General features: G+C 50.7%; 1 protein-coding gene across 1 annotated transcript in view; it reads left to right on the top strand.

Moving 5' to 3' along the window:
- Positions 1-14,711, top strand: part of Efcab6 (EF-hand calcium binding domain 6) — a 157,117-nt gene that overhangs the window by 19,751 nt on the left and 122,655 nt on the right. The window lies entirely within an intron of this gene.

The following is a 14,711-nucleotide window of genomic DNA, read 5'->3' as shown; positions in this document are numbered from 1 at the left end:
TGGAGGCATAGAATTCCATTGTATATATATACCACATTTTCTTGATCCATTCATCTACTGAGGGGCATCTGGGTTGGTTCCATATGTTAGCTATGGTAAATAATGCTTCAATAAACATAGTCGTGCTGGTAGCTTTAGTGTGGTCTTGTTTGTGATCATTTGGGTAAATGCCCAAAAGTGGGATTGCCGGGTCACAGGGGAACTCTATGTGGAGTCTTTTGAGGAACCTCCATACTGCTTTCCAAAGTGGTTGAACAAGTTTACACTCCCACCAACAATGCAGTAAGGTTCCCTTCTGTCTGCATCCCCTCCAGCATCTGTTGTTATTAGAGTTCGTGATTGTAGCCATTCTAACTGGGGTGAGGTGGTATCTCAATGTTGTTTTGATTTGTAGTTCTTTTGTGGCTAGAGAGGTTGAGCATTTCTTCATGTGTCTATTGGCCATCCTTTTCTCTTCAGAGAAGTTTCTCTTAAGTCTTTAGCCCACTTATTTATTAGGCAGTTGTTTCTTTGAAGATTTGTTTTTGGGGGATTTAAGTTTTTAAGTTCCAGGTATATTTTAGATATGAGACCCTTGTCTGTTGTATGGCTTAGTGAAGATCTTCTCCCAATCTGTGGGCTTTCTATTGATCTTGCGAGCTATGTCCTTTGCCATGCAGAAGCTCTGCAATTTCATGCAATCCCGTTTGTCCAACCTTTCTTTGATTTCTTGTGTTTCTGGGTCTCTATTAAGAAAATTTCGGCCTGTGCCAAGGAGACCTAGGGTTTCTCCTATTCCATCCTGAAATGTTTTCAGAGTGTCGGCTTTGACTCCAAGGACTTTGATCCATTTGGAGTTGATTTTGGTGCAAGGTGATATATAAGGATCTAGCTTTAGTTTTCTACAAGTAGTTAACCAATTTTGCCAGCACTTACTGAAGAGGCTGTCTTTCTTCCATTTTATTTTTTTAGCTCCCTTATCGAAGATTAGATGGCTGTAGATCTTTAGGTTCATTTCTGGGTTTTCAAGTCTATTCCATTGGTCCTGGGGTCTGTTCTTGAGGACACACTCTCTTAACTTTTTTTTTTTTTGGTTATGGGGTCTGAACTCTGGGCCTGGGCGCTGTCCCTCAGCTCTTCAGCTCAAGGCTAGTGCTCTACCACGTGAGCCACAGCACTACTTCCGGCTTTTTCTGCTTATGTGGTGCTGAGGAATCGAACCCAGGGCCTCATGCATGCAAAGCAAGCAATCTACCACTGAGCCACCTTCCTAGCCCTCTCTTAACTTTTTAATTTAAGTCTGGCACTCTTATCACTTGAGCCACAGCTCCACTTCCAGCTTTTCTGCCCAGGCTGGCTTGGACCAGGAGTCTCAGATCTTACCCTCTTGAGTAGTGAGGATTATAGGTGTGAAGCACCAGCACCTGGCTGCCATTTTGCCTTTTGAGAGTGCCTCTCTGGAGAGCAGTTGAGACTGGTATATTCAGAAAATGTGGCATGCTCACTCCTTACCTCAGAGAGCAGCTCTGTTACCATTGGCCTGGGAGTACATGGGGCTCGGCTCTAGCCAAGGAGCCATCCTTTTGTAGCATCTACCTCCACTGGGCATCTGGAAGTTGGCTCCTCTTTTCCCTGTCTGGAGTCCCGCCTTCTCCCACCCCTTCCTGCTCATGTCTGTTGTGCCTGCTGTCTTGCCCTGCAGAACCCGTGTCCCACCGGGCACTGAGGGCAAGTCTAAGCCTCCAGACTTGGCTTACTCATACTAGAGGTTAAAACTGGGCAGGAGGGAAAGGGGCAAAGGTAATGCTGGTGTGTTGCCAGGAAATGGTGCTTACCATTTCTCTCCAGTTTATCATTGTTGACTCCCACACAAGGTGCAATAGAAATGGAAGAGGCAAGGAAAGGAGGAAAGCCCAGCCTGCTCCACCCTGCCCTTGGCAGGGCCCATGCCAATTCAGCCACTGCAGGGAGTCAGATGTGGAGAGTGAGTCCCACCTTCCTGGGTGTGTGCATGGCCAGTGGTCCCGCATATCAGAGCTCTGCCCCCTTCCCTGCCACTCACAAAAGCAGTTCTTAACCAAAGACTGGGAATCAAGACTGTGTAACTCAGTTAAGGAAGTATAAAAAGAAAAGCCCCAGAAGCCTGGGTTGTTTGCTCTCATATCTTGTCATGCTCCAAGCCAGAGAAACTCTCCATAGGAAAAAAGGCCCCAAGGCTTGGGTGCCATGATGCGGGAACATCTGGTCCGCCAGTCAGCTGTGACTAGTGTGTCTATGGCCGCCGAGTGCTCTGCCCACATGTTCGTGGATTACCACGGTGCCTGGGAGTTCTGATGCAGCCTGGTTCATCTCCGAAGCAATTAGGAAATAATGGGAGGTGCCAGGCTGCTTGCTCGCTCTACAACGTCCTTGCGGAGAAGAGACAGATTTGTTCTTCCACATTGGTGGATTCTTTTCCTAGAAGAAACTTTAAAAGTTACTTGAAAATAGAGGGACAGTTGTTAGATGCACACCCCGGAGCAGTGCACACCCGTATTTTCATGAATGGACACGCCACAGTTGCCTTGTTAGAAGTCTGCACCCCCCCTTCCCCTTCCCCCCCACCCTCCCCGCAAGCTGAGGCCATTGGGTAGAGCACACAGCCCGGTTTGCTCCCATCAGTTCACTGGGATGAATTGCCTATTGCGGCAGGTATTTGAATACCTCTCCTCTTCTGTCTGAAGAAAACATTAACATATCGCAGAGTGGTTGGGACAGATTGTATCTGAGGCACTTCTTCCTCCCTGCAGAACAGCCTATCAATCATCACAGAACACAGCGATTAATAATGTCACAGCTTTTCTCTGGCTCTGTGCAGCTCCATGAAGAGTAGCGTTTGCTTTTTCATCCGGAGAACCTCACACCACAGAACAATCACTTGCCATTTTATAACAAAACTATGTTGAAAGTTCTACTTCTACCCCAGATCCTATTTTTGGGTATGCTATTACTAATTTACTGAAACCTTCCAAAGGAAACTGCAACAAAGATTCTGTTGTATCAAAATTTATAGTCATTTCAGACTGTGCATCTTTTTTTTTCTTTTAAAATAATGTATCCCTGCATATGGTAAATTCATAGCACAAGCATCAGCCTGAGATGAGATGTTTGGAACATGCGCGTTGGGGACAGCCTGGTGCCCCGGGGGACAGGAGCAAGCTGTCTCCCTCCAAGCTCGTCCTCATCTGGGAAATGGACAGTCTTAGCAAGGTGGCCTCAGTATTGTTGAGATTCCTTGAGACAGGAAGGTAGAATGAACTCTCTGTGGTGCCAGGCCCAGGGGACATACTCCAAACAATTTGCAGTTGGCACTTGGAAGACATGCGACACAACAGCTCTCTCTCATGTGGCTCAGAGCTATGAGAGCTGTACGCCTGTGGCACCTATATGCCTGCCCCCTTTCGAGGCCCCTGGCTCACAGTGTCCACAGGGCATAGCCTAACCAGGGACGGGGTCCCCAGTCACTATCAGTTAAAAGGAAACTGAGGACCTAACCCTCTCCATCAGCAAGTCCCATACTCATGTCCTGAACAGAGCCCTCAACTCAGCAACTGCTTCCCCCACGCTGCATCAGCAGCAGCCTGGCCCTGGCCCCGTGGCCCCTGTCAGTGCTGGCAGCACCTTGCACAGTTTCCTGCCCCAATGGAAATGTCACAGCCGTGGTTGCCCACGGAGCCCACTTCAGGTCAACATCCTGCCCTACGTGAGATCCCAGAGAGGTGGCGTTTGGACCCCCATGTACAGTTGTGTATTTTCCTTGGTATCTGGAATAGTCCGAAATGTGTTACTTGTTTTTGAGTAGGTCGTGTACTCTGTGTTTGCAGGCAGCATCTCCGTGTTGTTCACAAGGATGCCTTCAGGGCCTCGAGCAGTTCTTGCCATCTGGTACACTCTTGGTCAGTGTTTATGGGATGAGTCAAGTTTTGTAGGACAGTTCATGGTACTTGTGGGGGGGGGGGGCGGCGGTGCAGAAGCAACTTGATGAGGATGGAGGTTGTGTGTGGACCAGCACAGGGTCTTAATGCATGTTGAGGACAGGGTCGGGGAGTGATGACGTGTGGCGTGTAGGATTGCCACGTGGCACAAGGACACAGAAGGGTGCAGAAGAGATTGGGAGCTGTGTGTTCATGGTGGTTCTCTGTGGGTCCTCTGAGGCAGGTTAGGGCAGGTCAGATTTGGAAGGTAGGCTGGAAAAAAGTACTTGAAAAAGCCTGGGGCAGGAAGGAGGGTGCATTGAGAGGGTATGACTGGAGACGGAGGTGCTGGGTGGCATGGTGAGGAGCGTGATGGGTGCCTGTTTGGGATCAACTGAAGGTGGGGCCTATTATCAGGCCTTTGGAGTGATGAGCCAGTCTTTACCTTCCTTCCTTCCTTCCTCCCTCCCTCCTTCCTCCCTCCCTCCCTCCTTCCTCCCTTCCTCCCTTCCTTCTTCCCTCCCTCCCTCCCTCCTTCCTCCCTTCCTCCCTTCCTTCTTCCCTCCCTCCCTCCTCCCTCCCTCCCTTCCTCCCTCCCTCCCTCCCTCCCTCCCTTCCTTCCTTCCTTCCTTCCTTCCTTCCTTCCTTCCTTGGTCCTGGATGCTGCCCCTGAGCCTCTTTGCGCTCAAGGCTAGTGTTCTGCCACTTGAGCCACAGTGCTACTTCTGGCTTTTTTTTTGATAGTTTATTGGAGATAAGAGTCTCACAGGAACTTTTCTGCCTGGGCTAACTCTGAATCATAGTCCTCAGATCTCGGCCTCCTGAGTAGCTAAGATTACAGGCGTGAGCCACTGGCACCTGGCTTGAGCCAACTCTGTTTAAGTTATAAAGAAAGGAGGTTCATTTGGTTCTGGTCCCAGGTCAAGGGTCAGCAACCTTTTTATCATCACCATCAGCCTACTGACGTGAGTGCACAGAGACCCAATCTTTGTCCTCCAGACGCTTCAGATGGGTGTGGGAGCACCAGCCCAAGTGGTGTATCATGGTGGTTCCAGTGTTTATTGGCTGGCATATCACTATACTCAAGAGGATCAAGAGACCGAGGAAGTGAGAGCTGCTTTGGTAGCAGTGGGTTTGGATACCGACTCATGCTCCGGGCCCACCGCGGGTTTCCACAGAGGCTCCCCCAAGCCTTTGCTGTGCTAACCTGCCATGAATCTCCAATGCTTCAGAGCATAGCAGCGAACACTGCTGACTTCAGGGTGAAGTCAGTAGGACTGGTGGTGAATTGTGGGAGTGAAGAGGAGAGTCAAAGTGGGGCTCGGTTCTGTCATGGGGTCCTGGATGAACAGGACAGAGTTTGGGTTTGGCAAGGAAGACCCAAGCTCACCTAGCTAACGGGGTGAGAAGAACCTACATCTTCTCTTCTCCCCCTTCGCCCCCTTCATAGACCCCTTCCCCCCCCCCCCCCCCGCCATCACCTTCAGACAACTTGCCCCCTGGAAGAGTGATCTGGTTAATGGCCTCACTTCCACCCTGTGCCCCCTTGCCTTCCTCCTGTTTGTTCATGAATCCAAGACAGGAAGAGCCATCTGGAGTCTCACCTTTCCTTCACCACCTGGCTCAAACCTATGCACAGTGCTCCAAGGTGCCCTTAGTGGCCAGCAGTGGCCCTGAAGAGCTAGTTGGTGTCCAGAGGAACTTTTATTTGTGGCCTGGACTCTGTCTCCCCAAGGTTTGCTTTGCTCAAGGCTAATGCTCTACCACTTGAGCCACAGCTCCACTTCCAGCTTTTTGGTGGCTGATTAGAGATAAGAGTCTTATAGCCTCTTTGACCCAGGCTGGCTGATCTCAGATCTCAACCTTCTGCACAGCCAGGATTAGAGATGTGAGCCACCTACACCTGAGGAACTCTTGTCTGGAGGAATGCCACTTGGGGCCTGCTGGAGGGGGCCTTGTTCTAAATATGGCTCTGTTCCAGTTCTCATGGGAGGGTTCTCTGACTGGCTTTGGGCTGGGCAGCACCCAGCACTGGCCTGCGCAGGAAGCTTGAAACTGCTGCTCTCCTGCTGGGTTCTCTTCCTTTTCTCCAGACAGGCCACATTTCTGCAGTGTACAAGCGGAGCTTGTGGTGTGCAAGTGTGCTGGATGGGGTGGCAGCCCCTCCTGGCGTGGAGCTCTGCCCTGTGAGTGAGATGGGGCTAGGCTGGTGAGATCCCAGGGTTTTCGACCTGTACCTGGGGTACAGCTAGTATTCCATGGGTGTGGGCTGGGCACCAAGAAAGAAAGGAAAGCAAGGAAATATTTCCTAGCCTGCTCCAGCATCGCATCAGTTGAGTAGGTTGTTTCTTATTAATAGTTGTCTTATATGTAATCATTAAAAAATGAAAATTAAACATAATTTATACATGGCTTGTGGATTATATACCAGCAACTTTCCTTCTTCACTTTGGCTACAGGGAGACCCAAGACTAGATTTTTGCTCCATTATGGTGACTTTGTGGTTTTCTTCTTTCTTTTTTGTCTGCTCTGTTTTCTCCATTTTCATTGCTCTGATTTGGCTGTCTTTTTATGCGAGCTTGTTCAGTTTTGGGTAGAAGCAGGATATGCATATGTTCATGGAAATGACTGCATAGTCCTTTGGCCCATTGGGGTGAGCTCTAAAGTGGCCAGAGGGCTGAAGCTAGCCCTGGAAAGGGTGGCCGAGGCTTTGTTCAAGGTGAGCCACACCCAGCCGCCACTCCATACACCCTCCCCGGCCCCTTCCCTCCCCTCCCTGAATTGAAAGTTTGTGTTTATGAGATTCTGAATGTAGTCTAATTTTTTCCTATCTGGTTTGGCTTCTCTCTACCAGCTGGTAAATAGGAATCGTTCACTGTAGGAGGCCAGTACTCTGCAGAGTGTAAACAGATGGAGTCGATATAAAGTGACAAGTTAGACTGCTACTGAGAATACAGAGCCAAAACTCTGAGCATAACAGTCGAGCTACTGATCGCGTTCCAGTTCATTTAGTCCTGAATAGTGCCTCGTATCTGCACAGCTGTGTTGTTCTCCCCCCACCCCCACCCTTTTCTTTCTTCTGGGTTGATAATGACAATTTCAAAGAAAAACTTTAATTAAAGATTTTATACAAAATAGCCAAAAGTAGAATAATAAGGAAAATGAGCACTGATGTGTTTATTGTAAGAGAAATCCTTTTGCATGGTGTCATTGAATTTTTTTTCTTTCTTAAATTTCAAACGAGTTTGGTGGTGATGACAGAAAGGTGCCAGACTGACAGCAGTGGGTGCTGAACCAAGATGAGGGGCTGTTAAAAGCCCCCTTCCCAGAGCTGGGTCTGCAGGTGGTGGGGGCCGTGGCTCCTGACCTCCTTCTGTCAGGATCAGGCAGGAGGGAGCAGCTCTGGGAGGGATGCTGAGCAGAAAGCAGCGTGGTAAAGCCAGGAGGGCCGGCTGGGGCGGGGCTAAGCTGCATCAGACCCAGGAGGGGAGGCTGAGCGTGGCCGTGAGCCTCCAAGAAGGAACCACGGAGGCCCTTTTGTGGCTCCTTGAGATCTGGGTGGTCGCATTTCTTGGGTTTTCAGCACTTCTTCCTGGAGCTCAAAGTGCCTTAAAAAAGCATTTTAAACAAAGAACTGCAGAGTAATAAGGCCCACCACGGTAGGCAGTTTATTGAGCTGACTGAGCTCAGTGGGGCACAACTATGAAGCAGATTCATTTCCTTCTCTCCCTGCCCTCCAGAAGCATGTCTCATCTGCACGTCCCTGAAGGACCGCTGGCAGGCCTCCTGTCTTGTTGCATGCAGGTAGAGGAACCGCAGCAGGCCCCGTGTCTTGTCCCATGGAGGTATAAACCAGTCTGCGATGCCGGCGGGTCTGTGTGAATCCTCTCAGCTCAGCACTTAAGCGCTGCGCCCACCCCCTCCACTTTACTCCACCTGCTCACCCCTGTTCTGCTGCCACCCTCCCCAGAGTGTGGGAGAGGGATCATTCTATCCCTCCCACATCTGGTAACTTCCCTGGCAGCCTGAAAAGGCTGCTCTCAGGTAGGGCCCATTGAGGGTCTCTGAACTATATGGTTTCTGATCTGAACCCCGGTGGACCTCATTGGCCCCCATGCCCAGGAGCCCGCCCCCCTCTCCCTGTGCCACCAGGGTCCCCTCACCTGTGAGCAGCCCCTTTGGAGCAGTAAAGCTATCTTTCAACTATTGGTATATATTTTTTAAAAAAATGTATTATCATAGGGCTGGGAAGGTGGCTCAGTGGTAGAGCACTTGCCTTGCATGCCTGAGGCCCTGGGTTCGATTCCTCAGCACCACATAAGCAAAAAGAAAAAAGCCGGAAGTGGTGCTGTGGCTCAAGTGGTAGAGTGCTAGCCTTGAACTGAAGAGCTGAGGGACAGCGCCCAGGCCCAGAGTTCAGGCCCCACGACTGGACCCAAAAAAAAAAAATGTATTATCATAAAGGTGATATACAGAGAGGTTACAGTTACATAAGTCAGGTAAAGACTATATTTCTTTTTAGACAATGTCACCCCTTCCCTCACATTCTGCTGCTTTCTATCTTCTTGGAAGTCTTCTTAATACATGAGAAACGTATACATCCTGTCCATGCCAATACTAGGGGCTTAAGCTGGCTGATGCAGGAGGCCTCTCTTGATTGGCTTGGACATGCTTCTGATTCCCCAGTTCCCCTCCCAGGAGGGTGCAGATAGACCAGTGAGTCCCTTCTTTACAGGTGTCTTACTTTCCTGTGCAAAGATTTGTGTGGCAGATTGCAGCTTATTGCCTATGAATGTAGCAGCCCCACCTACCCACCATCCATCCATCCATCCATCCTTCCTTCCATCCTCCATTAGCCACCAGTCCCTCCACATATCATCTATCTATCCACCTACTCATATACTCACACAGGTACATCCCCTTATCCATCCATCCAAACTTCCATCTGTTCAGCCTACCAATTCATGTATCCATCCATGCATCCATCCATTCATCCATCCATCACTTGACAATTATTCATTGATCCAGGTCCTCTTCCTGACTATGGACTCCTTCCTATGTCAGACCTCCTGTCCTCCCTAGGCTCCTTATCTTTGAGAGATGGAGCTGGGGAGAGTAGTTCTGGTAAGGGGTTGCCACTCCCCATCATGTGTGTGTGATACTCGGTGATTTGGAAGTCTGTCATCAGCCACTGAGCCCAAGCTGGCAATTCCTATAGTGCCACCATCTTCAGAATGTGTAAAACAGTGCTCCTACTTGTTCCCACTTTCCAGATAAGAAGTCATATGACTGGAGAAGTCAGTGGGGCTGGGAATAGCGTCTGTGTCATGCACCACTCTGCCCTCCGGGTTTCTCGCAGAGGAGGGGGCTGGCGCACACGCCAGGCGTGGCCCTGAGGTGGGCTCTGGTCTCCAGTGGTATCCTGTGCTTTCAGGGGTGAGCACTGGCCTGGAGGGAACTGTGGGTCTCTCCTTGTTTCCTTGAAGGACAAGTAGTCTCTGCTTATTGTGGTAGCTTTTACAACTCTACCTTTCATAAGTTAAATCTTTAAAAGAATAGTTTGATTTATTCCATACATAGTAATTTCACCAAAGGATTCTCCCATGGTATTCAAACTCGCCATTTCTCCTTTCTTTTGATTTTAAAAAATGATTCAAAAAATTTAGTAGTCCCTTCCATGTCTTACTATATCCAATTGGGCTTTAACCATCAGGTAAGGTGTCTTGAAGCCACGCTTGCTTTCCTCCTGCCTCCTGTGGGTGAGGCTCCCTTGGTGAGGTTGCTTGGTTCCTCCTTCTGCCCTCCCCTCCCCACCCAGGTCTGCCACCCTGGGTTCCAAGGGCCTGGAGAGAGGGTCGAGAAGGAGAAGTTTGGACAGGGGGATGGGAAAGCTTCCTGGGGGGAGATATGGCCTCCCGCAGGGGCCTGGAGTCCATTCCTGACTTGTGCACTTTCAAGTGCTAACTAGCTCTGCGTTGGGTTTTTTCTTAAACTCTTCATGTCTCTAGGGCTTCTCCAAAGGCCTCACCTGCTTAGCTTCAAGTGAGGAGTTGTGTGCAGGACTGGACCAGGACTGACCAGTGAGAGGCCAGGAGGACTGTTCTTGTCTTGTTCTGGAGGGTTCTACCCAAGCCACCCACTCAGCCCTGCTAGGGGAAATCAGCGCAGACGATATGCAAATGAGTGGGAGCGGCTGTATGCCAATAGAATCTATTTATGGATCCTGAAATTTGAAATTCACATAACTCACTTGTCACGAAATACTGTTCTTCTTTTTGATTTTTCCCCCAACCATTTAAAAATGTCAGAACCACTCTTCACTTGCAGGTGTACAAGGCTGGGTGGTAAGCAAATGTTGACTGCTCCCCAAATAGTGAGGAAGTGGGGTCAGCCCTGTTCAGGCAGGTCTCCTGGGGCAACCTTCAGGGCAGGAGTAGATTTTCTTTATTGAGAAGCACGCTGGGTTTGGAAAGGACTGCCAGAAATGTGGCCCTGTGCCTTGGGTGAGCTGTGCTCTAGGCCTCCCTCCCTGGAAGCCGCCTGTGATGGAGGCCCAAGTGGAGCAGGGCAGGAGCTGTCCAGCAGAGAAGCCCAGAGTAGAAATGTATGATCTGTGCTTTCAGAAGCAGGAAGGAGTTCCCCGTGGCTCAGTGTGGCTGGAGCCCGGGGAACAGAGGTGGGGGGTGGGGGTGGCCGTCTTGGTCACCATCCCTGAGCCCTTAGCTCCTTCTCCTCCCCTGCCACATTGGCCCAGTCCCGTGCACCAGGGCCCTAACTTCTCTGCTGTTGATCAGCCTGGCCATCTGTAGCGCCCTTCTTCGGATGGTGCCAAACTTCCATCTGACAAGTGATAGGAAACTTGGAGGCGTATCTTGACGGGGTGCGGCGGGGGGTGGGGGGGTGTTCCTGCATGCCAGGTTTGTAGACCCATATGGGGTACTCAGGGGTTTAAAGGAGGTACATCACATGTGTCCTTCCCCACCCCACCCCCACTTTCCCAGAAGAGGTAGACAGGACCTAGGCAGCCGACAAGGGCTGAGGTTTTTCTGCAGCTGTGGGTGCAAGTGCTGCTGGTTAGAGCTCCATCTTTTAGACCAGGTAGGGGAGTAAAAGATGGACTTACACAGCCTGGCCTACCTCTCCTGCTCCCCGGCACTTGCTGATCCCTCTCTGGGAGGGCGTGGTGGCTCTGGAGTACTTAGTTTGGGGCCTTGCACACAATAGGCATTTGTCAACCTGTGAGCCTATGCAACCAGGCTGCAATGGTACGAACACTGCTGTCATCACGCTTCCATTCGGGGCTGGTCCTGAGCTGAGGAGGGGTCCGACCACAATCCATGACTGACCCCCATGCTGCCCTAGACCCTGGGACCAGCAAGGATCCCCAAGGGCTCAAGTAGAGGGAGAGGCCACACAAGATCCTGGCTAGCTGGTGGGGGGGGGGGCCTCTGGAGACGGGGACACTGCCAGTGGGTATCCTGTTTCTCTGTGGGGTCAGGGGAGGTCTGACTGATAAGGTGACATCTGGGGCTAAGACCCAAATGAGGAGCGGACAGGAACCAGCAGGTACCAGGAAGAATGTCCCAGAATATCCAATCACCTATTTGATGTCTGCCTCATACTTCCTCTCATTTTCCAAACCCAACTGCTCCCCGCCCTGTCTCCTCCTTGATGAAGGCAAACCCATTCCACCTATTCCTTTTTGCTCACAACAACTCCAGCCTATTGAGAGAGCCTGTCCCTGTCCGGACTGAGAACATTTCCTGAATCTACCCCGTCTCACTTACCACCTCCCCTCCCACATGGCTACCAGTGTCCTTCCAGTGCCACACCTTACCTCACAAAGCATTCTTGCCTGAACACTTGTCTGTCTAAGCCCATCTTGATTCAAAGCCCTGCAGGGCTCCCACCGGCCCACCCCCTCCAGATGGCCTCCAGGGCTGCCTGGCCGGACTCCACTCCCTGTCTGTGTCCTTGTCTTCACTGCTTTGTAGCCACACCAGACCCTGCTGCTCCCCCTGCAGGCTTAGCTTCTCCCAACTCACCTTTTCTAAGCCAGTGCATGTGCTGTTCCTGAGCCATGATCCTCCCAACCTTACTCTTCCAAACAGTTTAGGATGTCAGGAGTTGTGCCTCTGAACCCGACTAACATTTCGTCCAGAGCTGTCCTCTAACTGCGATCCTTCTATTCTCAGCCTCCCAAGTCAGTAAGGTTACTGGTGTGAGCCTCAGGCACAAGGCTCACTAAGTGGAGGATGCAAGGAGGCTTTGTTCCAAGCCCAGTGTGATAGGGGAGGTGTGGCGGGGAAGGGAGGGGCTAGAGAACTCCTTGGCCAGCCATGTGCTGTAGGTGGGGTCACAGAGGTCTCTCCCTTGGACCAGGACCAGGGTCACAGCACATGGGTGTGAAGGCAGATGGACTGTGAATGCTGGGGAGCCCAGGAACATGGTCTTTCAGTTGGTTTGCTTTTTCCTGTAAAGCAGAGAGGAATAGAAGCTGGAAGTTGGGAGAGTGGGTAAAGCAGGCAGTGTGGGCACATATTTCAAGCATCAGGGTTACGAGTAAAGGAAAGGAGCAGAAAGGCAAACTCAACCGTCCAACAGGAACCTGGGGGAGGGCAACCAAGTCTCCTTCAGCCCGGCTGAAGAGAAAGAGGCATGCCCTCCTTGCCACGAGGGTCCTTGTTATCAGACAGGAAGGAGAGGAGGGGTAGAAGTCAGGGTGGCTGCATGTTAGCGGGGGAAGGATGGGAACAGGGAGAACGGGGCTCTTTGTGCGAAGGTGGAGTTGCAGTTTTAGCAGCCTCTGTGTCAGCAGATGTGGCCATAGCTGATATGGTCCTGGGTCACAGGCTATCTCAAAGCTGCAGGGTGTGTTTGGGGAGGGAGATGATGCATTGAGCTTGACATCACGAGCAGCTCCAATATTTTGTGTTTTAGGAGGTAGATGTCGAGGGGGAGAAGAGTGTTTCTAGTTCTAGTTACTGTCCAGTTCCATCTATCAGTGAACATGGCTCAGTGCTAGATGCTTTCCTAGCATGTCCAAGGCCCCAGGTTCCATCCCTAGTTCCAACAGAAAAAACTAAAGGCAGCTGTATGGATGGTGTGTGTGTGTGTGTGTGTGTGTGTGTGTGTGTGTGTGTGTGTGTGTGGACAATGGTAGAGGAGGGCTAGCATGCAGTGATGCATGTGTCTCTGGCACCGTCAGACCACGTGGAACTGGATTTACTTGAAACTGAAGGAGGAGAGTGGTAGAGTCCCAGGGAGGAAGGATAGGATAGGCAGTTAGGAGGAAGGGAAGAGTAAGGGTGAGGTGGGTGAAGGCTGCGTGGGACACTCCTAGAGTAAGCTGGAAAGGAAAGTGGGGTGTCTTGAGTGTGATCATGACCTTATTATTGTCATAACAAGGCATGGAGTTTGGGCAGGGGGCAGCAGCCTCCGGAGTGAGGACCCAGCTGGGGCAGTGTCTGGGTCAGATCAGGCGTCCAGAGGGACTGGGACTGGCACTGTCCAGCCCGGAGGGGCTGAAGTCTGCAGAGCTGCTGCAGGGCGGGGTGGAGACAGAAGGTGGAGATGGGAGCTCCCCGCATCAACTGACAGGAACACTGTCCTTGGTCAGCCTCAAGATGGGGGCCAGCCCCCCACCATCCCATGGCTGCTCAGGACCTCTGGAGGACCTGTGAGAGAGGCTCCTTTGCTGGGTAGGCCAGGATCAGTGAGTGCAAGACAGCCAGGGGTACATTCTGAGAGTGTGGGGAGGAGGGGAGTGGTGCCGATGAGAGACACACCTGTTGCTATGGGTCTCCCTGAACTTCTCCTGGGACCACTGATTCTCCTCAGAATCCAGACTTTGCCCTCACTTCCCACCCTACCCACCGAGCCCCTGGCCTGCCTTACCCAGAGCTTTCCTGTCCTCGCTGGAGGGAGCTCACTGCAGGCTGACCATGGACCCAGCCACAGAGGCATCAGGTCCCTGTGTCCAGAAGTGTTTGTTCTTTTCTCTGAAGGCCTCCACTAGCTGCCCCCTGAGCCTCTTATTTGACTATTACCTCCACCACCCCAACTGTGTGTGCTTCCCCATCCTCCCCATCCTCCCACAGAGTAGCATAGGGAAAGCATAAACATGAGGTTGAGCCAGCGTCATGCCATTGAACTGAAATGAAGCCTCTTGAATCTCCATCTCCTGATCTACAAATGGGGAAACGTGTGTGTGAGTGTGTGTGTATGTGTGTGTGTGTGCATGTGTGCATGTGTGTGTGCGTGCTTACATAGCTCGGTGCCTGCTTACGGGGTCTACCCAGAGCTCCCTTTCTCTGAACAGAAGAGATGGCTGTCCATACCCTCTATGATTCTGAGAGGCCTCATCAGACACCGTGCACATGCCATTATTTGCTGAATTGGGGCAGAGCTCCATAAAACTCCTCATGGTATATTTTTTAAAAATTCAGAGGGACTGAAATATACAGTCATATCTTCTAGTTCCTGGTAAAAATAGTTTGCATATGGCTATGAAAAATACAAATTGTACCAGTCCAGCTATGCCAGAACTGTAGTTTTGAAGCATCAATTAACAAAAAAGATTTTTTTATGTAGCCCTGAAAGGAAATGAGTTGTTCATGAGGCTTACTGCTTTGCATTAGAGTTTTATTTTAAAAAAAAAAAACCAACAAACTAAGACTATTTACTGAGAAAATTGCCTTGAAAACATTCAATAAACGTAAAGTGTCCTTTTTTTTCTCCCAAAGACATGTCATTTTGCAATGCCTGCCACTGTGAATC

Source organism: Dipodomys spectabilis, unplaced genomic scaffold (genome assembly GCF_019054845.1).
Source record: "Dipodomys spectabilis isolate Male_0828 unplaced genomic scaffold, ASM1905484v1 ptg000230l, whole genome shotgun sequence".
Lineage (NCBI taxonomy): Eukaryota > Metazoa > Chordata > Mammalia > Rodentia > Heteromyidae > Dipodomys > Dipodomys spectabilis.
The sequence above is the reverse complement of the archived record's forward strand: the minus strand, read 5'-3'. Positions and strand labels throughout refer to the sequence as shown.